This window comes from Amphiura filiformis, chromosome 16 (genome assembly GCF_039555335.1).
Source record: "Amphiura filiformis chromosome 16, Afil_fr2py, whole genome shotgun sequence".
Lineage (NCBI taxonomy): Eukaryota > Metazoa > Echinodermata > Ophiuroidea > Amphilepidida > Amphiuridae > Amphiura > Amphiura filiformis.
This window is the reverse complement of record NC_092643.1, coordinates 36,618,673-36,644,567: the sequence shown is the minus strand read 5'-3', so window position 1 is coordinate 36,644,567 and position 25,895 is coordinate 36,618,673. Positions and strand designations below refer to the sequence as shown.

At 34.5% G+C, this 25,895-nt stretch overlaps 1 protein-coding gene across 3 annotated transcripts in view; it reads left to right on the top strand.

The window, feature by feature from the left end:
- Positions 1 to 25,895, top strand: part of LOC140135936 (uncharacterized) — a 106,200-nt gene that overhangs the window by 13,581 nt on the left and 66,724 nt on the right. For all 3 annotated transcript variants that reach the window (XM_072157629.1, XM_072157628.1, XM_072157631.1), the window contains exon 2: positions 11,200 to 11,358. The gene's annotated coding sequence lies outside the window, so the exon portion shown is untranslated. The remainder of the gene's footprint in view (positions 1 to 11,199; positions 11,359 to 25,895) is intronic.

The window sequence follows — 25,895 nt, the reverse complement described above, 5'->3', positions numbered from 1 at the left end:
TATTATAATTTATTTCAGTGAAAATGTGTGTTTATTTTAAGGACATAAATGTGTTTAATATGTGTCGTCATGTTACATGCTTTCATTCGGATATGAAACAACAGATTTCTGTTTTAATGCAAAATAATGTATGATGTTATTTTATTTATTTTAAATATGTTTGTGTGGCCATATTGGCATTTGTTTGTTTTTGTTGATGAAATAATATAGCCTACATACATAGTAACCAAAATATGCATTAAGATGTAACGTAATATTGACTTTCAGTTATAAACAGCTTTAAAAACAAAAATGCATTCATTATGAATACAGGAAGTTTTTTCATTATTAAGGATCATGCTACATGATGAATGATTACGTATTCATAACATACAAATATTGAATGTAATTTGAAATTCATGTTTGAAATGGAACAACTCCCAAAGTTCGTAAATTTCTAAAATTTAAGTTGCATGCATTTTGTTGGATCATAAATGATGGAAGTGGTGTTTAGAAAATTAGTACATAGGCTTAGATTCTTAAATTGAAGCATATTATTTAGTCATACATTTCAAAAGACATTGTGAAGATGGCGGTTCCGAATTCAGAATAAATTGACTTCACATGAATCAGTAATTATATTGCTAATGAGGACCAAAAATGACAGAACTGGCACAACTGAAATTGATCAAGTTGCCATTATTATAATACCACTAGATTCATCCAAGCATGAACGGTTCATAAATAATGAGTTATATACAGTCAAGTTTTCTGGGTAAATAACAAGTCTGGTTTACAAAGAAAATGAAAAGATGCATGAATGGCACCCAAGATTGCTGAGGATCGATGAACATGATATGATCAAAATGTAAAATTTAGTATTTCTGTGTGAACTAATTATGTGATATTTCGCTTGTTACGTTGTTTAACATCTATAGACTATACCAACATGGAATTTGAACATTTGTTAATGTGATCAATGTAAAAGAGACTATTTCCACTATGTGATCAAGTGAAATTAGTGAGAAGTCACTACATGATTTTGAAAATGACCTAAAAGGTACATGTCTAATTCTTTTGTATCAGTTTTGTTTTCAGCAATTTTTATAAAATAATTGTCTAGTTTACATTGCAACTTCCAATTATGACGAGACCTTTATTTTGAATTAAATAAGATTTCTAAATCAAATGAAAAATGTAGAATAACATTGACAGCCTAGGACGTTCCTATACAGTATATACCAATATGGCTTATCCTTCATGTAAAACTGCATAGAATTAGCATACATGTAGCACTGACATCTGCTATTGATGGACTAGACAGCTTTAATGACATTGGCCAATGTGACCATTAATGTTGTAGAGACACATGTGATATTTTGGCATGTTATTTCAATATCATAATATCATATCTCTATCAATATCATGTCCTTGTATGGGACTGATACAACAAACACACACACAGTATTGGCAATGCAGGCTGTGTTCCAAGTATTTGTGTGTGTGTGCAATGGCTGCCACAGATTGCCAACATGGCATGTTGACTTGTAATATGCAAGTTAGCTGTATTGCCATGTTGGCAGACCTCTAGCTTGTGGCATGTCATATGCTGGACACTCCTCGCCTGGAAACACAGACATTTTGTACAAAATGTTGGACCTCGAACATGACAATAATTATTACACAGTTCCTTAACCCATTATCTACATGCATGATAGAAATGCCATTTGAATGTACAAATGTATCTGGGTACGAAAACTCATTCTCCACAGCTATAAATGTCAACTTTTGATATGTGTTCCATGAATGGAGGTTATTGAACTTCACCATTGGAGTTGAGATCATTTTGGCTTTAGTCTTAACCACCTGAGCACTACATGCCCATCTAACATTGCCTCTGATTGGTCAATTAAATGATATCTTCATTTTAATCACCAATCAAAATGGAGTTTTGCAAATAATTCATCCCAATTTTTTTGCGTGGTGAAATTATTGTAACAGTGTTGCTGGTTGGTCCAATTGATAATAAAAACTTCTTTTTGACCAATCGGCAGGTAGATGTCATGGGGTTAATAACTTGGAATTAGCTAGATATCAAGAAAACAAATTAGAAGTAGGTGATGGGTCAACAACATTAAGACAAAAACTAATTAGTGGAATAAGTGGCGTCAAGCATATGCGTCAAGTGAGGTCTGGTGATGTTGGCTACAAATTGGTGCGCTATATTGACAAGCTACTCCAAATGTATGAAATCTGCACATCATTCAAGATGGGTCATCCATCTTCCATTTTTTATTGGGTCTACATAATTTTTGTTTTTGGTCATCCGTGATGAGGGCATCCGTCATTTATTTTTTCATTGCACATTTCTTTCCTTTCAAAACCATTAAATTAATTGCCATGCATAACTAAACAAGGTAATAAAACCCACTGCTGTTTCAATTTAGCTTGCATAGATTGTGCTTTTATTAAAGAGGAAGCCTGACAGAGCAGGTCTTCTGGGGTGAACCAAACCTGCCTGGTTATCAAATTAATGTTTTAATGTCATTGCATTAGAGGAGATAGATACTTATGGATAAACTTATCACTGATTAATTCTATAACCAGGCAGGTTTGGTTCACCCCAGAAGAACTGCTCTGGCAGGGATTCCTCTTAATAAACTTCACGTGAAATTTACAAATGAAATTTTAAAGAAATAAAATGAATGGCATTGGAATGAATTTTTGTCTAAAATTTAATAAATATCACATTTTGAAAGGCCTATTGTATAGCACTCCTCAAAAATATCCCACCATGGAATATGTCAGTAGTTTTGTCCCACCACTGTGGAATATGTCAGTAGTTTTTGTGTTCAATGATATCAATAAAGGAAAACTTGGTGAATAGAGGATCCTGTTTTGTGTAAGATTATAATAATAATATCATAATGGAATTATTGATCCATATACTCAGCATGTGGCTTATTGCCAAAGACTACAAAAATCCCACATACTTCAGATATGGATGGCTAAATGGGGCATGTTGATTCCCATATTCTTGCGTAATTCTAATGACACTATTCACTATCTTTTGTTTTACCAAATGATTCAAAATGTTAACATGGAAACTGCTTCTCTCTTGCAAGGAGAATTACATAAAAAATAATTAATAATATTATTTATCAAATATTTTTGTAGTAATCCCTAAATGTTTCACTTTCAAGTAACAAAACATTTTGTGGTTTTCATACATAGTGTATTTTGTAGCACTTTAGTGTGTGGGCGATGAGTACTTTTTATCTGGTAAAATGAAATATTAACACAAAAATAGGATGTTTTATTGCATCTGTGTGTGGGTGTAGGAAAATGGTAACTTTGACCTCTGTTGAAAGTTCAACAATTTTTGCAGGGATTATCTATTGTCAATATATATACTGTCAGAATGTCAGATGTTTCCTGATTGTTAGATATTAAACTGCACACTACTGCATGGTAAACTGCAGTAAAATCTTGTGCACAAAATATAATGTCACAGTGCAGTAGTACTAGTATTAGTATAGTATTAAATCCATCCTTTCAACAGGAGAACCATTGGAAAATTGAACCTGATTCTAATAAATGCCCTCCCCCCTTTTGGAAAAAATGCAACACCCAGGAGTGTTTATTACAGACAATATGGTATGTACTAGGCTGTGTATCCAAGTGTGTTCTAAGTAAAAGGGAACCTTTTATGAAATTAATTATGCAGTTGCACCAAATATCTAAAATTAATTTTTCTTACACTGTTGTTGAGATCACTGAATGGACCTTCAAGTTATACTATGGTTTACTAGGCCTACATAATTATAAAGGGGGGGGGGGTCATTTATCATGTAGGGGCCCCACAATGTACATGGCCATCAAAAATAGGCTGTGACATTGGAGTTCTAGCAAGTGAGAAATAAAAGCAATATAATTAAAGTACCTGTCACACATGTCTGCCTTTAAAATTCAATATTTATTTGTAATGGCTATTTATAATGACCCTGTCTAGGCTGGGAAGGTCACCTTGAAAACTTAAACCCATGGAATTGTCTGTTGTCCACATTGTTGACATAAGAAGGCTTGTATGTCAGGACACTATTCAGGGATCAAAAGAGATCAGGGATGGGCTCAACACAATCCCACTTTGTATTGTCTAATGTATTGATCCTCTTGTGTTCAGTGAAAGGAAATTGTCTGCAAGTGTGAATTTGTGAAGTGGTGGAGCTAACATGATTAGTCTAAATGTGGTAAATTAATGTAGAACTGACAGACTTGGTAAACAAGTTGTGTAAATTGACAGCAACCAGCAAGTTGAATTGAGGTTTGAAAATGAAATGAAGGCTTCCTTGCTAGGGCCTATTTGTGTGTACATTTTCCTCTTGTCAAAATTATTCCTATTTTCAGCCGGCGTTTCCCGCTTGTGGGGCAAATGGATTCAGATGTGATTTTAGAAGAGGCCCAGGCATTCAGAAAACCTCCATCAGCATCATACAGCAGGGATTTTCAAGTTACAGACATTGCGGGGCAAAATATGCACAAGTTGCTTATTTGGGTTGACCGAATTGGCATCTTATATTGTTTAGAGAGTCATAGTCCATGTTGAAATCAATCATATCCTTTTTATGTCTGATGTGGTGAAGGAAAGTTTGAAAGAAATGCTAGGTCTTCAACATGTGTGTTTCACTGGGAATTTTGTTTATGGTAACTTGGATATCAAAATATATAGGCCCTATGTCATTGATGTTGTTTTAATTATTCAGTTTTGCAAGATAATGATATTAAGCTAGGCCGTAACTGTATATGGTACATGTACATATCTAGATGGACACTTGTTTTTGTAAGACCTACAATAACTAGGCAAAATTCTCACCACAGAGGAAACTGAAATAACTGATTATCTTGACCCAGCAAGAAAGGTGAACATGTGTTCTGAATCTGATTCGATTACTTCCTCTGTAAATTCCTATCCCGCCTACATGTACATGTGTGACATTGTACATACATGTATGTATTTAGGGCCTATTCTTTCAGTATATTGGGTATTACTAGTTGCCCTCCTGAACCGGACCCTGGGTCCTGGCTTCCTGAGAAAAATTTGTTCTCTACCTGAGCACAGATTTGAATGATCAACTTGGGGTTGATGGTTAAGTTTTTGTAAGGTGACTAATGTAGAATTATGCACCCATCCCTGAACCGGACCCTGACTCTCAGGGTAAAGTCTGTTCCCCATGTGGGCAAAGATTTGGTTGGAAATTTTCGTAAAGTGAAAAGAATTGTGTGTTAGGCGTTCTACCATAACCATCAACATTTCGCAATATGGATGCGTATTAAGTGTATTGAAAGCCTTGCAACTACAATATGGCATGCCACTCCTGAACATACAGGCGTAGGTTTTTGTGCGCAGCTCTATGCGGAGTGCTATTCAGACGGTTCTCGTTCTCAATGTAAACTAGCGAGATCACATGCTAGACGATAGTTTGTGGTATTGTAACTTCATCGTCTAGTACACATAGACTCGCTATACTTTATGCATTGAGAAACATCTAAATAGACCACCGCATAGTGTTGTGCATGGAAAACTTAACCACAATTTACTTTTCAAAGGTTAAACCTATCTTTTGCATGTTTTGGATAATTCCCTCAGTAAATTCCTCTTCCAAGCCCTGAGAATTTGAAAACACTTGATTAAAAAGCCAAGAATTTGTTGAATTCAATACTCATGACCTAAACAATATAGTTTCCTCAAAATTCATTCCCTTTACAACATGTTATTCCTCATAAATATTGCCCTTATGAACTAAACCTTGGAAATTTATTTTCCCCTTTGTGGTGCATGATTTAAAGTCCCATGGATTCTTTGAACCCTGAACAAGACCCTTTTGTTATGTTTAGGTCATGTTTAAAGGGCTTGCTCATAAGTGCCACCATAGCTATTATTATTATTATTCTTGGAGCAAGCCACAACAAAGCCACATAGGGAGTGAGAAGTTCATTGTCATGGTAACCAGGTGACCCTCGGGCTCTAGTTCATTGATGTCATGCCTTAATGAATGAAGAGGGCAAAACCTTTAAATTTTGGGAGAGGATTTGTGAGCGGATTTTCACCTGTAAATGCCGAATGCTAGAACTTTAAAAGTACAAAAACTTGCTGAATTTGCACCATGTTATTCTTGGGAGTAATTTGTTATTTGCCTCTTTTTGCCCCCACCCCTTCCCCAGTGTGTTGTGTGGGGCTTATGTTACCATGTGGTTATGGCATGGATGGTTGGTCATCCGCTGTCTATCCATGGATGCCCGACTGCCCGTCCCTATGGCTGTCAGGGTGAAAGAAAAAGCATTGCTCCATTCTGCAGCTAGCATAGAACTTCAAACTACATGTAGGGTGATTGAGTATGATGACCTATTGTGCTGAATAGTTTTGTGACATGTTATTTTCGTATTTATGAATATTAATGAGTTGCCTATTTTGCCTAAAATTTCATCTACTCTGCAGGTTACACCAATAACCAATAGGGTATATATAATATATTGTAACAGCAAGGTGTAGACAGTGTTGTCAATGAAAAGTCTTCTGTAAGGCACAAACTGGTACTGGTAGAGATTTATTTGCATCATTCTGCAGCTATATATATAGGACTTCACACTACATGTAGGGTGGTTGAGTATGATGACCTTTTGTGCTGATTAGTTTTGTGATATGTTATTTTTCGAATTTATAAATATTAACAAGGTTTTTTGGCTCATATACACTGCAGGTTACACCATAACCGATAGGGTATTGTAACATGCGTAAAGGTGTAGACAGTGTCGGCAATGAAAAGTAGTATGTAAGGCACAAATAAATTGGTACTGGTAGAGATTTATGGCCATCAGAATTCCACAGATCTCTTTGCAACTTTGTCAGCATAAATAATAAGCCTAATTAGGATCTTCAAAGTTTTGTCATTAAAATGACAATGATAAATGTAGTCCTTTTTGACAGTGATGAACTGACCCTGGGACAATCACATGGGAATAGAGGCCCAGAATTGTCAAACAAATATGTACATTACTATGACCTTTATACACATTGCCTTTAATTGCCAGTACTGTATAAGTGGTAATTTTCGCGAGGGTTTTATTTTCGTGAATTTCGCGATTAGAGCTCCAACCGCGAAAATAACACCTTGCGAATGTATGCAATAATGTATTACAAGTATGAAGGACTGGGCAATCGCGAAAATAACTTTCGCGAAAATGTGTCTCTCACTCCAAATCGCGAAAATAACTGTACGCGAAAATTACCACTTAAACAGTATATGGTTCAGTTTGTACAGGGCATAGTTCTTCAATTTGTATGTTTGCTAAAATGGACTAGGCCTTTAAATTACATGCCAAGATAGAAGTAGACCTTTAAATTACCATTGATATGCCATGATATTTAAGTAGACCTTTAAATTGCCATGATACATAGCATAGTTGGCATCAGGTGTATGGTATCATATCCCTCACCTGAGGGCTTTCTAATAAGAACATTTTTTGCTCTCAAGAAACTTGGGCATCATATCTAGAGATGTGATGTGAAAACAACTTGAGGTTATACTAGCTAGCTAGCTTGCAAAACAGCCAGTCTTTGGCATGGCATGCCTTGAGCGAGGACATCCGTAGTCAATTACATAGTTTCTTATAGGAGCATGCATGCCATGTCATGTGTTGTGACGAAAAACAGGAAAATAGTTGGCCTAGGTTGGCTTTGGGAGATAGGGAAGGTTAGGTGACTCCATTGAGAATAGGCTGATATTCTATCTTATTCTTTATATAGCCTCATTAATTGGTACAAGGTGATAAGTAGAACAATCATATGTAATGAGAATCCTACGCAGTAACATAAATTATTCAATATGATAGAACTTATAAAGTCGACTTTTTATGCTAATCCTTAGTTGCAAAATGGATGTCGCAATTGAAGTCCACTTCTGATGTAAACGGGTCATAGTTTATACATGGGTATGTTCAAAATGAATTGCCTATGATTTATGAATACTTTTTTTTTATTAGACTGCTAAATCTGTAAAATGGAAGCCAAGCAAGTGAAGCGTGCAATGAAGCTTATGGTGGATTTAGAAGTCCCCTATTTAGCTAGATTTGACTGGCCTGAGGGCAGGTGTGCCATGTGTCACCTTGTGAGGCCACATGTCAGGGGAATTTCACTCTAGCAGCTCATTTTGAATGTCTGTACTCTCAACCACTGCAACCTCATCTCTTATAGGCAAAGGTCAGTGACATTGTGCAAGTTGATACATGTAGGTTTGGTATTTAGAAGAATACTTTATGTAATAGGTGTTGTTGTTGTTGTTGTTGTTGTTGTTGTTGTTGTTGTTGTTGTTGTTGTTGTTGTTATCATGTATGTAATCATGAAGGTGAACTTCTGTGTATGATGTTATGTTTGTCAGTTTGTTTGTTTGAGTCTTGTAACCAGAAATGAAGGCCACGAAAATGATAATCTATGCACAAAGGAAGAGGCACACTCATGACACATGCGCAAACACACACTCGAATGAAATAACCACAAATTTGTAAATTTAAAGTGTACGGGTAGAGCCTGCAGAAGAAATACTTCAAAACTGTCTTTGGGTAGAGTCAAAAATGCACAAGTTTGATGAATTATTCATACAATACTAGTCATGTATGGAAGCAAGGAGCTAGAGAAATTCAGATAGCGTGAGTTTTGCACGCCTTTTAAAACTGAATATAAAGCTTATTTATTGCACATGAACCAGGAATTCTTCCCTCACAAGGAACCTTTGTTATTGCAGAGACACTGATATCATATTTTGAAACTGATTTACATGTGAATAGGGCACATTGCAAAAGGGATACGAGACGTGGTTTACAGATTGGCCTGAGAGAGGAAATTAAAAACTGATTTAGTTGTGTTTTCTTGGTATTGTTTTTCGTTCAATGTCATTTTAAAATAATAAATTTGCTCTGAATATTAAAGTAAAAACAATACATTTTCTGTTGAACCAAATATATCAAATTAAAACCGCAAATTGCAATCATTTACATAGCTGATTAGTATAGGTTATTTTCAGGTACTGTGGCTGTTTTTAATTTATGAAAATCAGTGTCTCACCCTGCCTCATTAGGCCTGCATTAATTACAGTGTATTCCCAGCCTCAAGCCTCTACTAATGGAGTTCAGCCAGTTCCCAATCAGCGTCTGTACTGTAGGCAGAGCAAGTTGTAACTTGTAAACAAATTGTATAATTAGAAAGATTTTTATCCCTTTTAAATTTGTAGTATTAAAGGCAAAAGGATTAAAACCCACCCTGTTCTATGTACGGATAGACTTGCCAAGTAGGGTCGGTTGGTTGTTGTTTTGTTTTTGTTTGTTTTTTTACAAATTTTTTGTTTTCTGGAAGAGGTTTTAAATGACCCTATTAAAAAGATGAAAAATCTGAACATTTTTTGCAAACTTTCTTTTCGTTCCTATACATGTACATAAAGGAATTAGGATATGTTCAGGTGATCATTAGCAGTCTTGGTTTTTGATCATGTGATTGAATGATTATTTAAGACCCATTCATTTATATCAGGAATTAGGATATTATGTTCATGGGATCGAATAGCAGTCTTGGTTTTTGATCATGTGATTGAATGATTATGTAAGACCCAATTCATTATCTTTCATGCAAACATTTGCTGTGTAGTCTGTTTGCAAACACTGTTTGCTTCTAAATACCAATATTGGAGTTAATGGGTAAATCTGAGGAATGGATGGAAATGCACTTTGTGTGTTCCAAACTAAACATGGCATGACTAAGTAGAATGCACTAAGCTTAATGGCTAGTGTTGATTTTAACTAGCAATTAAATCATCCAATAATATAAGGTACCATGCCTGTCTAATGTATGCTTTTCCATTTGTGCAGCCAGTAGAAAATTATTTGCAATTTCCTGAAAAATCCGTGCAGTTTTTCAGATCCATATACCCTGGCATGAATTTGCAAGTTGTTTGATATCATAAAAATGCAATAACAAAAATGGCACAGTATCAAATTTAAGTAATATCTGTATTCATGTGAATGGTTCATTTCGGTATGAAAATTAATGTTTGAAATTACACATGCATACATGTATGGATTTATGTTCTGGTGCACTTAAATTTAAATATCCGTTTTTGTCAAGGAGGCACACACTACAATTTTAATCATACATTTCGAACATTTCTTTTCCGTACAACATGCTCAAGCTTGCAAGCTGCTGAGGAAAGGTGTGATGTGCCCTGAGTTGGGAGGATCCTTGCAAAATATCTGTGATAAGAATCTTTGCCCGACTCGATTTTGTGATTTAAAGCAAGATTTCCATCCTTTCACATGTTTCTGATATATTCGAAGACATCCACAGTCGTGTTCGCAAAATGCAAACCATACAAAATAAAAGTTGCGAATAGCAAGTCAAGTTTGTTTTGCCGGAAACCATGTAGCGGCAGATGCTACCTTCTTTCTTGTCTTCATTAAAAACCGAGTGAGTCACAGGGCGCTTGCATTCTACTTGCGTACGCCTGAGACAGCTTGCAAGAAAGGAAAAACATCAGGAAGTTAGCTGACCAAAAATAGCCCTGACAACATACAGGCATTAGAGAGTGCTCAAGAGCTCGCTCGCTAACTGTGAATTTTTACCTTTTTATATATGCCTTAAAACATATGCAATCTGTGTCTTGACTTGGTATAAACCTAAGAAAGAACGCTGACAGCAAGTAAGCTGTGGGAGATATTTTTCCGTTTCTTAAATTGCATTGTAGCTTGCGTTTCCTGCGGCTATGTAGACCTATATTTCAAGTTTAAATATAGGTTTCTGTGTGTTCTAATCTAGTTTAGGCTTGTTTCGTCCAGGGCACTTTTTAGGCATGACAATGTACCTGTTAAAGTTGTATAATGTTGCTTCCTGTTGCATGTAGATCACATTTCCTTTACATACATGCTAACAATAGGTTTTACACCAGGTGTAATGATAATCATTGTATTGAACCACAGGTGGTTCATTATTGAATCATTCATTTGCTATTTTGAGAAATAAATTCTCTCACCTCTTTTATTTATACACTAAATTAACCCCGCAAATTTTCATTGTGATAGTTTGAAAATAGAACCAAATTCTATGCATCATAAAATTTACCATGCAAATTTACGAAGTTATGTAATTAAAATGTATCATTTGTTTTTTCTTTGCTGCAGATTTTTTTCCTTGTGGAATAGTCTGGATATAATAATTTGAATTACCATACCACCGCGTTGAAGATACCTATTTGGAACACCTACTTTGAAGAAACCAATTTGAATATTACAAGTTTGTTGAAGACATACTGATGAGACAGTGGCTATCTACTCCTAGCGGTAAGTTAAGAATCCTCAGAATGAATTACATATATCATATTCTACTTAAGGTGGTTATGGAGGCATTATAAAAGTGTTCTAAACATGTTTTAAACAGATTAATTGAGTAGAGTAAAGTACACTGATCAATATGCCTTTTGTTTGGAGTCAATCGGACATACGGTTATCAAAATATATCATTTTATATTTTCTTTGTATCTTATTGTTTTTATCAATAATCAATCAAGTTAATGAGCTAAAATGGCTGGAGAAGCTCATTTACATATAATTTTGCCAATATTTTGCTAAAAATCCATGCATAAATGTTCAGGGTACTTTTATTTTGTATAATTTTGCCCTGAAACTTGGTCAAAGTGTTTCTAATATGTTCTAATGTATTATATAGTGAAGCCCCCTAATTTGCATATTTGCATAATTAATTAGCAATTATGCAAATTAGCTCATTAATTATACAAATATGGTCATTTTCACGGTAAAGGGTGTAACTTTGGATTTTAATCCATAGTGTTCTAATAAAGCCACAGAATTCCATGATTTTTGGCCACATAAGTCATCTAGTTAGCAGCTACCTTGGGTAGCATAATCAGCTTTGGGAGTTACTGCGTTCAGTTTTAGCAGGCTTAAATGTACTTAATATTGCCATTTTGAAAAACTATAAAAAACAGTAACATTTTTGTAAAACCCTGTGTTTTCTTCAGTTAGTTCATGGATAATTTTTCTTAACCTGAAAGTACAGTCATATGTTCAGTAAACACTGCCACATTAGATTTAATTGTGAACAGCCTTGTATTTTTGAGAACCGGACTTCGATATTTGTCGTTTCGGAGGCTTCATTTTTGAAGCCTCCGTATCAAACTGTTCAGCAAGCTTGTGCAAATATAAATAAAAGAGCTCATCCAATCTATTTATCAAAATGTAGCAAAGTAGATCCTCAAGTCACATGTTTTTAAATCGTGGAGATATATATCACCGTTTGAAAATGGGACCCAATACAAACTTTCCGTTAACAATTGAAGCCTCCGAAACAAATGAAGCCTCCGAAACAACAATAAGATTAATTATCATCTATGCATATCTAAATTAGTGTGTTTCATACTGATATCTGCATTGTAATTATTACTTGATATGTGCAGAATGTCATAAATTTAAAAAAAATTTGACATTATGGTTAATGTTTGAAAAATATACTGATACCCATAGAAGCCTGTTTCGGAGGCTTCACATGCAAAAAAACACCATACTTAACAAATGGGTGAAAAAATTAACATGTGATAAATCTACAATATCTGCTGCATAGAATCATTGATTCAATACACACAAGAAAATAACAGCTTAGATGGTCCCAACACTGTTGTTTTCAAAAAAAACTACTTCTGCAATGTTTAACAATTGTTAACATGAAGCCTCCGAAACAAAAAAAATGACTTGCTGTGATAATTTAATTTTTGTCACAACTGAAATTCAATACTTAGAAGCAAAGCATGAAAATTAGTAATTGTGATATTTTTTACCTATTTTTTATGTCAACTTGTAGTAGTTAGCCAAATATTTTACTTTTATGATCACCTGTGTTGTTAACTGAAGCCTCCGAAACACAAATCGCTTGAATTGCCAATTCTAAAAAATAACTCCAATTTCTGTGAAACTTGGCTGGGAGGTTACTTTCATCAAGTAGTATTTGTACATGAAGTTAGACATTCAAATTATTTTAGGAACCCAATTAAAACTTAAAAAATATGTTTAAGGTTTGGAAATTTCCATTGTAAATGACACTTGATGTTAAAAATTTTCAAAACTGCAATTACAAACATAGCAAAACATGGTATAAAATTTAACTTATATCTGTTGACTTACTTTGGAATGGGATTTCACATGTATTCCAGCTTTCATGTCATAATTTTCTGAGGTTATGTAAAATACATTTTTCTTAGATTTTAACCAAAATGTTATGGAAATGTCAATTTTTTTTATTTGTAATCAATAGGTTTCAGCCTTGAAATATTATTTTACTGGAATTTAAGTTGCTTCTATGCATGATTTCAGTAAACAGAAACATATTTAAGTGGTTTGAAATTTTGACCCTAAACATCAAAAGTTACACCCTTTACTGTGAAAATGACCATATGCAAATTAGAGGGCGGCTTCACTATATAATACATTAGAACATATTAGAAACACTTTGACCAAGTTTCAGGGCAAAATTATGCAAAATAAAAGTACCCTGAACATTTATGCATTGGTTTTTAGCAAAATATTGGCAAAATTACATATTAATGAGCCTTTCCAGTCCTTTTAGCTCATTAACTATATTGATTATTGACAAAAACAATAGGATACAAAGAAAATATAAATTGATGTATTTTGGAAACCGTGTGTCCGATTTGCTCCAAACAAAAGGCATATTAATCAGTGTCCTTTACCCTACTCAATTAATCTGTTTAAAACATGCTCAAAGCATTTTCTAATTTCTAGAAAATGCATCCAATACCACCTTAAATAGCACCCCCTGACTTTCCTGTTTTGCATTTTGTTAGTTGTAAAGTTTGTTCGGTTTATATAAGGCGGAAATTATTTGGCGTTTGTTAATGCGCGCATCAATAAAGTCCCAACTCACGCTCGTGTAAATTCACATAAGCGTGCGCTAGTCACGTATAACGCAACGCACACCTGGGGTAAGCATTGCACCCAACGGCATGCACGCCATTCTATATCAATACACAGTGTTAAATGAGTCTTATTTTATGAGTCTTATTTTTTCTGCCTTATATAAGCCGAACAAATTTTAGTACATGTACATGTGCATATAATGCGCATTGAGCAGATTGAGGCGCTTCGACAGTTGTTATTTAAAAAAAATCTGCTGAGGGCGCTTATTAGGGGTCGGGGATGGGTGCTAATTAGGTTGAATATGGTATTGAGTCTAAAACGGATATGTCACGTTTTCATAGAATGTTTTCATTGACCCTTGCTTGTCCAGAGACTACACCTAATCAGTCTGCAGAGTTCAAATGTTAGAACTTAAAGAGCCAGGATGCGGTTGAGAGAATTAAATCCGGCCTATGAGGATGAGTCTGCACTTGACAGATTTAGTTTCCATCCTATTTAAATCATGTCATCCTAGTGCTTTTAATTACGGTGCTCACTCGCTCGCATGTTTCCTTAATCATGCGTATGCAGTCATATTATTCAGCCCGTGAACTCCGGATCATGTTGTTGCATGTTCTACCTGCCTGATATTTAGACAGGATGTTACAAATATCTTCAGCTTGGTACCTGTCATGTTGTGTCGTCAATTTGTGAGGACCATCTACTTAAGTTTTAAAGATAACATGCAATGCGATTTCAAAGTAAAATGAGTTTGATGTCGACCGCATTCAATTTGGACGTGAATTTGTCGTTATTTTTCCAGAACTGTCAGCGAAAAGATTTTTTTGTAAATTTTGTATGAGATGAATGTTACACTGCAACTCATGTTACTTGTTTTGACCCTACATGTATTTTGAAATAAATTTTCCCAACAACCGACTCTTTATGCCTGAATTCACCACATCATCCACATACTTTGTTATTCAAGGATTGATAAATAAAGCTTTCATTTGAAAGGGTAACAGCTTGAATATCACTATGGACCACAATGGCCTCATCCCAATGGCATAGTTCAATAACCTCAATAAACAAGTATAGGGAAAATTTGACCTCGAGTTGAAGAGGATGAGTTTTTGTACTCAAATTTTCAAAGGTCATTCAATGAATGTGCAAATGTATTGGGGTTAAAGAACTGTGCCTGATACATGAGCATGTTGTGGATCCTACAATGTAGTGTATATTCATAATGTCAATAGCCAAATATAACATGGGATGGTTATTTCGAATAATTGATAATAAAAATCCTAAATCTGCTTGGCATCTTGAGATGGAAAAAAAGGTTCTGAGCCATTTTGTGATATCGCCTTGATGCTAATCTGGACACAAAGCTCTCAATTCTGACCTTAATCTGTCATATGCTAATCCTTATTCTAAGACCTAACCCTAATCCTTAAGCTGTGAGAAAGCATCTGGCAACCCTTTTTTTGTCAAGTATGGTTTTATCAACTTTCCAGTGATTCAACAACAAACTATACTTCCATTAGGAAAGTTAAAAGTTGGCTATCTTGCATAATTTAACAAGCATTTAGGGCAACACACACACACATCAATAATGAAGAACATACAACACTGACAAACCTTGCACTTTTTGTTCTTAAAATACAATGAGATTGATGATGTTGAACATTGCGAAGGTTTTGTCAGTGAAAAGCGGTGTAAGTTACCACCAAAATGGCAGTGACCTAGATCCGCCTGTGTTCTGGCAACGTGACTGGATTGATAAAACGAGCCTTGAATTCGGGAGCCATGTTTCACCATGACATACGATACTGTATCAATAATATGTGTTTGCCTATCCATCCAAGGCAGGCAAAAAAGGGAAACTTTATAAGGAAGCTGTACTGTATGGTTGCAGAAGGGAAGTACCCGCCCACCTAAATCAGCACATAATATTACATGTGATTTGATGCCGATGTCAACCCTACTAGTATTCAGTTTCGTTGTTAATTAACATGTTGAAGATGATACTGAAACTGCCATTAAAAGTGCATTGTTTTTTAAAAGTTAAAAGTTCATTGTTTTTTCTGTGATTTAGTTATGAATATTCAGGTTTTCTTAAACTTAAAAAACACAAGAAACTTGTTATGGATATTGTGAAGTTGAAATTTTTACACGATTTTGAACTGATTCACTTGTTATTTCATAATTTGAGATTCAAAGCTTCCTTACTTATCAGCAAAAGGAATATATTCGCACATTTTTGTTTTCAAGGCAGCTGAGCCAGATCAATTTTGTGGACACAGGCAGTCTCATTCTTTTTGAGCTTTATCACAAGTGATTCAAAATGATGGCATTCAATTGAACAGATTGTTGTGTTCAAAGAAGATGGAAAGGATTACATGTATACAACATTTGATATAATTTAACAAGTTGAATAGATTCCATGGATAAAAAGAATTTAATGCCATAGATAGAAGCAAGCAGATTAATTGACGATTATTAAATTTATGATCCTGCTGAATAGGGCATCACAAAATACATAGTAAAGGCATATCAGTTTCTCATGTTGTGAATAGACCTGCCCCTCCCCTTTTGTTTATTGTGGAAATTTTAGATAGAAGCCTACAGATTCGCTATTGTGGAAATATTAGATAGAAGCCTACAGATTCGCTGTCGTTAAATTTCAAAATTGAAAAATATGTACTTTGTATAATACCAAGGTTGGATTTACATGTATTTTGATTTTATGACATTTCATGAATGCTCAAAAAAGTATAACTAAAAATAACAGCCTTGTTTGTGACAACCCTGCTTGCACTAATTGTTGGTACATGTAATTTCCGCTACCCTGGATAAAAATGACTCGCTCTTCTTGAGCATAAATATGAACAGTCAGTAAGCATGGTAAGTTGCATAATAACATGTTATCTCATGTTGAAATCTACCAGCAGGCAAAATGTGCAGAGACTAGATGGAATTATAGCGCATGGCGAAATAGTCCGGAGGTATTGCTATTGCCCTCCACTCTTACGTTGGAGCTCTAAGGGCAATGCAATTTTTTAGGCCTTATTGGATTTAACCCTGTCGTTGTCGACTTTTCATCTCAATCTACATGCATCGCATAATTGCCAACATGATGTCCCTTGCTTTTCCCCCATACCCAATAAAAAAAACCCCTGCGAATCACTCGTCCATTTCTCATATATCTCTAGGCTAGCTGCATGCCCGTGATTTTGTGCCCCCTCACTGACTTGTGTTCCATGCGTGATCTAATTACATTTTCCAAGAAATTCAATTAGATTGGCAGCTAATATAGGCAGCAGCAACTGGGATTGCAATGTCATGAATCCTCCCAATTCATTACGCTCGGATTTAATCATGCTTGCTCATCTATTGGGCACATTTCTTTGACCCTAATGTTCAAGCCTATACATCGAATGACCTTTGAATACATTTGGTACAGAAACTCGTACTCTACAATTTCAGATCAAATGTTATGCTACACTGTACCAGTGATGAGTGGTTGTTGTTGAACTTGGGCATTGGAGATGAGACTGGTTTGGATCATGGTATGTGCTCTATCTATGGACCAGTTTTGCCAAGTGAAACGTACAACACAACATGTCGAAGTGGTTACGTAATTCTCTTGGTTACCGGATCACGCTATTTTGGTATGCTTTCGAGTGCCATACTTTGTGTGGTGATCGTTTTGATCGTGGTTCATTACTCAACCGCTTGATCCAGTTGACATAGTAACATTACATAACTTCGATGGCGAATTGGGTTACATCATGTGTTACAGCCAAATATTTTACTGACATAGCATCTTGACAGTGAATTCCACCAAAAAACCAAAAACAAAATTGATTAGAATGATTATAGTACATGAAGGAGATGAAAATAATTTTAGTTGTCGTTTCATCACATCAAGCACAGATTATATAATCTGTACACCAAGGCAGTTGGGAGAGTTTTTCAGTTTCTGGCAACACTGTTTCTAACTAGCTATCCATGTTTCTTGCATTATTTTTCAATCGGGAAACACAAACATCCGTTTCACCTTTAACGTCTTGTATCTTGCTACAATCAAACAGAGATTGAATTTTTTGTAAAACAGCTCCTATTTTAGTTGTTTGTTGTAATTTGAACCAAAATGAAAATTTGCAATTTTTATAATAATTGCCATTTGAGTGTGTAGCCTTGCACAGCTGGGCCAGCTTGCACAGATAGGATTGTTTTGGACTAGCATAAATTTCATAGTACAGATATTTTATTTAAATATCATTTCAATAAAGAATACATTTCAGTGTGAAAACTTACCCAGGTGGATAAGAAATAGAGGGTTTGGTGCAAGAATAGCTCCCCTATGATAGCCAAATTAACTTTTTTTGTAGGCCTATATTGTACACATATGACACCTGGCAGCTATTGCAGTTAAGCATTTCTTGCTCTAAGTCTAAACCCCAACATGTAATACAATAAATTCAGGAGTGGTATTTAGGGCATCTAGACCTACACAATGTAGCATGGGCTTGTGTGTAACAATTGCGAACATATTTCATGTTCAATCATAAATGTTTCATTTATTTCCTCAAAGTGTTGTTTGGTGCGTGCATGCATGCGCTGAATTCCAATCGTACAATGATTTGATGAAATGAAGTCAGCATGAGCTTGAATTTATTTAGGCGTACCCACAAGTCTACGATTCCTACGCTGGCTTGCCTGTTTATTGGAAAATTTATAAAAGGAAATTCACTCCCATAGCCTTGACTTTTTCACCGAAACTTTAATCAATTTGTATCGTTTTGTTCCTATGTTGTGGAAGGAAACAAATCATTAACTCAGTCCCAAAACCATAGAACTAGGATTGTAAACCAAATATGCATGTTCCTTATTGTATTCGGAGAATAATAGAAAGGGAAGCATAGGTTGACCTTTGACTTTTAAGATGGGTCCAACCCCAGGGTCCAACCATCACTATGTAAAGTTAATTTCAGTGTTATTGTTGTTGGTTCATGTTTCTATGAAACAAAATCACTATTTGAACGAATTGGAAAGAAAGTGAGAAAGAAACATTTAAAATTCTGTTGCAAAACACCATGGAATATACGTATTCATATTCAATCATTGATTTAAATCATGATACATGGAATATTTAAACTGATAGTGAAGTGGTAAATCTGGTAATGAATATGGTACGTGTAAACAATACAATTGATATTGTAATTTGCAGATAGACCTATACTCTAAATGCTGCAACAAAGGAAATCATTGTAAATATATTGAACAAAAAGTGGTATGTAGTGATGTTTCACATGGTGTTCACATGAAATGCTGTCTGGCGCAATTTTCGCTGGGTTTTTATTTTCATGGTTTATTTCGGAACCGCAAATTTAAAAAGCCCACAAAAATAGTTTTTACCATGGGGCTTCAATGTATGACTGTTTAGAATCACGAATATATATAAAAAAATGCAAAACTGCTCCAACAGTTGAAATCGCAAAAAATTAATACCAGGAAAATTGTGCGCTTTACAGTGCTATGTTTCTTGAAAAAGGACATTTGACCTATTGATAATGCTGATAATATCCATCAATAAAATGTGAAATGTGGTGTATTGAAAACCAGTGAACATCGAATTCATGCTGCATCAGTACCCCATCCTTTGTGTTGGCCATTGATTGGTGTATCAACATGGGGAAGATATCAAATGCACAACTAGTTCTAGGTTCCTTAGTAATCAAAATAGATATGTTTGAATTCCAACATGGAGGGTTTATTAAACTTACAAGTTACCTTATTCTGATGTTTCAATGTGAAAAGGAATGTGATCTTGTAATATTGTTATTTTAAAAACATGATTCAAATGACTGTCTGTGATGAGATGAAATTCCCACGGACGGAGGCTCGTGGTGAAGATTCCCCGCCTAAAGAATCCAGCATCCTTATCGGCTAAATATAGATACTGCAGCATTTCTCACATGATACCAATAATGTCTCCCTCCTGCCAGTCCCGGTCATAGCTCTCTTCAGGTGTTTATTACCATCAACTACAAGTACTATTAGTCTCCCGCCACGGTTCTTGGGTCAAAGGTCGCCAAACTATATAATAATGTTATCTCGCAAAATTGTATTTTGAATCCAGTGGCCCGAGGTTGACGGTTTGATTTGAATTGAATAAAGTTGAGAATAAATTAAAGTAAAATAATGTAGCCTACAGCCTATATTTCAAATTTATGCTAGATGCAACTTTGTGAGAAATTAAAAAAAATGCATACATGTAAAAATTGTACATTTTGTTATAATATTACTTTTATTAGTACATGTACTATGTAGGGCCTAGGTGGGTCCCCATTAAAAAATTTTGTTTTGATATAAAATTACCTGTAATTTTGTCCCAATTGCTGTGAATAAAAGTCGACCTTAATTTAAAGGTTGAGTAACCTTTTCCTGAGATAGTGGGACCATGATGTATTATACAGTTGTTGGCATCCTCCCAAAGGATGAAAAGGGACTGTCCCATTTTCACTTTTAATTTCCATAGTGCATAGCCATGATGGCCAACCAGTCATGATGTTGTCTTGAGGCTGTTAAAAGTGTTATGTAAAAATGCTAATGAAGTCAAGTGTGGCTTGCTTAGAAAAGCAGAGTATTTTGTTTATCCCACAGGTTGTTTATCTTGATGTTCAAAAACATATTTTTATTTATAAGAGTGAGACCTTTTTTCTCTGAATTCTAAAAATGATAGAGTCAACATCACGGATAAGATTAAAATAGACCATTGCCCATATTCTTATTCAGTCCGCACGACCTGCTGCAATATACCGTAATTTTAAAACCAACTCTTTGAAATTGTGTTTTCTCCCAAATAATGTACCATTCTTTGCCAATTCTGAACATGTTGTTATTAAAACCTACGGAGTGGCAATTTCCAATATTAAATTTCAACTTTACATACAGCAAATACATTGATGTTGAAGCCGAGAAAACTATTTATATGAAAACCAATATTTATGAAGTTTTACAGTTTACACACAGAGTGGAAAATTATATAAAAAGCTACAATTGGATAAAGCAACGAGTGGTGCGGAAAGTTACGTGCAATATATTGCAGTTATGAAACACTTCAATATGGTGGCGTCCATCCGATCCAAGTATTCACAGGGCAAGGCTTGTCTTGGCAAACATGTTTGTCCAGGCTTGCGGTTGTTATTTTTGTCCCTAGCCCAGTTCTAATTTGCTCATGCCACTGTGTGTAAGAGAAAGGATAGGTATTGTATTTAAAAGAGAAAGAGGAAAAGATTGATATTGATAAAGTGCAATTTGATGGGAGCGTACAATGAGAAATGAAAAATAGATCAAAAAGATAAGTGGAAAGATTACTTTTAAAATTGTTCCTTTTCTCTTACTAAAATACTTGTGTAACCTAAATCTAATTTCAAATGTTTTTGTATAAAACCGATTGTGAATTATACATTGCTATGAAAAGATTTGTCCATCTAGGTTCATTTACTCCATTATTTATTTGTTTCTTTAGGTTCAACTACTGGATGCTCTTAATATTTTTGTAAACATTTATCATAAAAGATATGTTTTAAGTAGCCAAACAAAATTTTTCGGGCAAATACGCTGTTTGTGTCATTGAGGTTACAACATTATTACATACATGTACATTGTATTGCATGTGCGAATCGTGACTGAATGTTGAAATCTTAATACCCCGCAAAAAGAATTTCAAAACACGAGTGATGTAATCAATAGTGATCATCAGAATATAGGTCAAAAATATAAATGGATTTGTAATCTTAACAAAAATCTAGGGCATGTTGTTTGTACCTGTAGAAAGCTTATGTGGCAAACTTGCATTGAATATGGAATTGGAATTATTGACAAAAGCAAATGAATTTCAATGGGCGTGGGATATCGAAAAAGAAAATTTCCCATTTTTTTTTTGTGACAAGAATAACTATACAACTCTGGCATTGTGCACAATAATTTCATAAATATGATGTGAATTGTGAATGGCTGGGTAGTCATAAAGTATCAAACAATATAATAAAATGTACATTTTGTTATTCGCTGCATGGAGCGAATCAATACCGCCGGTGTTTTTCTGATGGATTTGAGTGAATAAAACAAGTCTTAAAATGGCCGAAATGGACGAGACAGACTTCCTTGTTGATATTGGGAGAGAAAAAGATGTATTCTATTGAGATCGGTTTTTAACCACAGGGAACGAAAAGAAAAGGTCTTTTCTCGAAGAAAAGGTCTTTTCTCGAAAGGTCTGCAGTTATTTTAAATGTCATGCAACTACATCACACTATTGACATGGGATTGGTTTATAAAAAAAATAAATGGAAAAGAGCTGGGAGAACCTCGTCTGACAAATTTGACATGTATTTGAATATTCTGTTTGCTAATGTACATTTTATTACATTGTGATAATGTACATATTATTACCAAGAACGAAAATGCAGAATGTGTATCTAGCGGAGGCAAAGCATGCACTTTGTAAATAATAGAGAGTAGTATAAGCTAATGGATGGAACTACAAATAGCATAGTAAGAGGCCCGTGCAAGGGAATCTTAAAACAAAATGGATACATTTATCCGGTTGTTTACTAGGTACGACTTGAACAGATTGATCATTCATCAAATTGTGAGTGAAAAACGGATTGAAAATCTTGACTGTTTCCATGAAACCAGTGACTTTTGTGTTGTGTAAGTGAAAATAGAGAACGAATAGGTGTTCTTTTAAAAGCTTCTGACTGCTTCTCCATTAAAATACTGAGAATCTACCCATTATAATAAAATAATAAAAGTGAGGATAGAATACATCAAAACGGGTTAGTTTTTGATTTCATTAATGATTAAAAAATATTTGTATGCAATTTTTATAGCGAACAGAAAAAATTATGCAATTTTTTCATAGAGAACATAAAAATTAGGTCTAGATCTAGGGTTTTTTATGTTTCAATGTAAATATCATTGAATATAGTTGATATGTTGCAACTGTGATTGCATTTTGAAGTTAAATCAGATTTTGCTTTTTATTGAAGTTTGTGTGAAAAATAATTATTGTGCAACAATGCAGTGCTTGGTAAAATCAAACTGGAATTAAATTTAATTCCATGAAAATCATGAATAAAGATGAAAAGATTACGGTCTTTTGAGAACTGCAAAATGTGGTTGACCTGGGCTTGTCCATTCCCTAAGATTACTTTTTTTAATAGGATGAATTTCTGATACTTATTTTACTCCTTGTATATAAGTGGAAATTTTTGTGCAATAAATAACTTTTTGTTAATTTTGAAGTATTTTTGAATATGGTTTTCAATTCATGATTCTAAGCTTGTTACGTTGGTACAAAAGGGTTATATTTTTTCGCTTGTTGCTTTTGCGGTAGGCCTATCTGCCTCAAATGTGAAAAGCGGGAAAATAAAATAAAGCGCATAAATTCCACTTTTTTGTGTGAAATATTAAACCAAAATATTGGATCACAGGACATAATATATCTCAGAATAATCAGTAAATTATATACATAATCAAGTTATGTAATCAAGTTACGATGGGTTAAAATTTGAATAATTTTTTTTTCAATGTCCATTTGTGTATCTTGCCATGAATAACTCTATTAAAAGCATACATGTAGGCCTTGGAAAAATGGGGGGTTTACATGGCACAAATATGGCTGCCAAGATTGAGCAGATCCCTGATTTGACATATTTGGCAAATTGCCACGCAGATAGAGACCTGCCACTGTGTGACCTGTGTAGGTTGATTATAACATTGAACTCCTGTGTGTGTGAATCATTCAGAATACAGGAAAATGACAAGGAAGTTGTCAGGAAGAGCACCAGGATAATATCTAAATAAAATTTGTGTATCATGTGCTGCACACTGCTGTCCTTGCACAAAATAGTAAAATTTTCAGAATTCATGCAATAATTTCAACTTTATTCTGGCAAATACTGTAATACTAATAATATAGTGTCCGCCCACTATGTCAAAGGTTATGATAAGTTGTCAGGAAGAGAGAGGGCCAGGATAATATCGAAAAATTTGTGTATCATGTGCTGTACACTGTCCTTGCACTTGGTGAAATTTTCAGAATTAATGTAATAATTTCAACCATATGCTGCCAAGTACTGTGATATGGTGTCTGTTTGCTATGTCGAAGGTTGCGATATGTCAGAAATAAAGGTTCCCTATGTGGAATGTGAAGTAAGGTTCGCTCTGTAGAATATGAAATAAGGCTATATTATATCATACTTAGGTTATGGTAAGACTAAGAGGCCTTACATTTACCAACCCGAATTTCATCCTATGACATTGTGAATGTTATTTTTCGACATAGCGAACCGATTGACGTAACTGGTGATACTATCAACCAAAACTGTAGGAATTTTTGGTTCAATGCTTAAGAAATTTAAGCATTTTTTATTTGAATTGAGAAAAATGCTATTAGTATTACTGCCAAGGAGTATGAAGTATTAGCAATGAATTGGTGGATGCTTTACACATAGCCCTACACATATATTAAAAGACATCGACAATGAATCCTTACATTTGTAATTATTTCCCATTGTGTTTTCAGAAGTCTGTTCTTCAGTTGTTCACTTCCCTTCAATTGTTCTCCTGATTCAGTTACATAATGCAAGTACCAAATTAGTATTCACAAAGTCTAATCAGCATTGGTTATAAAATGAAGGTTTTGATCACATGTATTGACACATTGAAGTCTGAATTGACACATGTCATGGATGTTGGCATTAATTAATGTGTGTCAAAATAACAGCCTTGTAAATCGAAGAGGTCACAAGTAAAGATAACTTGATTGGGAAACTTCATTGAATCCATTTTCAATTCCACTTCAGCTGATATTTGTATATTTATATCGTGCAGTTTCTCAGTATTCTCAATTTTTCATCATACTTTGTCAATTAATTTTAACTGAACAATTGGATTGGATATGGCAAAAAATGTGGCTGCCTGTTTTTGTAAACTCATCTTATTGGAAATGCAATAACGTATGTGAAAGAAAATGGGCTTTTTGTACTGCTGCCAAGTATTAAAAAATGTGCAAAGTGCTTCTACAGACGATAATGTTTATACATGATTTTTTTTTTCATAATGTTTTGGGTGTGGTGATTTGATAGATTACATGAACATATTAAATGTAGAAAAGTATGTACACTCAGTTTTTCCAGAAAAAAAATGTAGGAAATGAAAACTGGTGTATGAATTTCATGAATAATATAAAGCTAATTTCCTCACAGAGGATATTACCCTGTATGTGCGTGTTTGGAAAATCAAATTTGTTCTCTAGTATGGAGTTTCGATAAATGTGCAAATTTGAGATATATTTTTTGTCAAAATTTGTGTAAGTTAATCCTTTCAAGTAAAACAAACAATTTACAATTGTGTTATTTGTGTAGCGTAATAAATATTTCTATTTTGAAAATTTTTTCTCGAAAAGTAATACCGGGTAATGCAAATGCTAGCAAAAAGAAATTGTGACAAGGTGTAAAATTTGTATCAAGTTAATGTCTTGCAAATGCTATTGTATCCTGCATGTGTCATGCAAAATATTGGTCATTTACCAGAATGGGCCATACAGTCAATGCTGTTTTTAATTTTATCGCTAGTTTATACGTACAGGCTTTGGGTTAGCACAACATACAGGTTTATAATTTTTACCGAGTTATTTTCTTTCTTCCTATCCTATGCTAAAATTGCTATGTTAATGCTAAGCCTTTATATACTCGGTGTGACTCATAGTCACACTCCATTTCCTTGCATTAGTGGCCTGATCGAATGATCCCTACAGACAGACTTGTATGCCATCTAAGCACATTATGTATACTATGCTTCTCCGTCGTCTCCACCATTAATATTGCATTCCTCATACATGTGCAAATTTGTTCGTCTCGAAAAAAAGCAAATTGTCT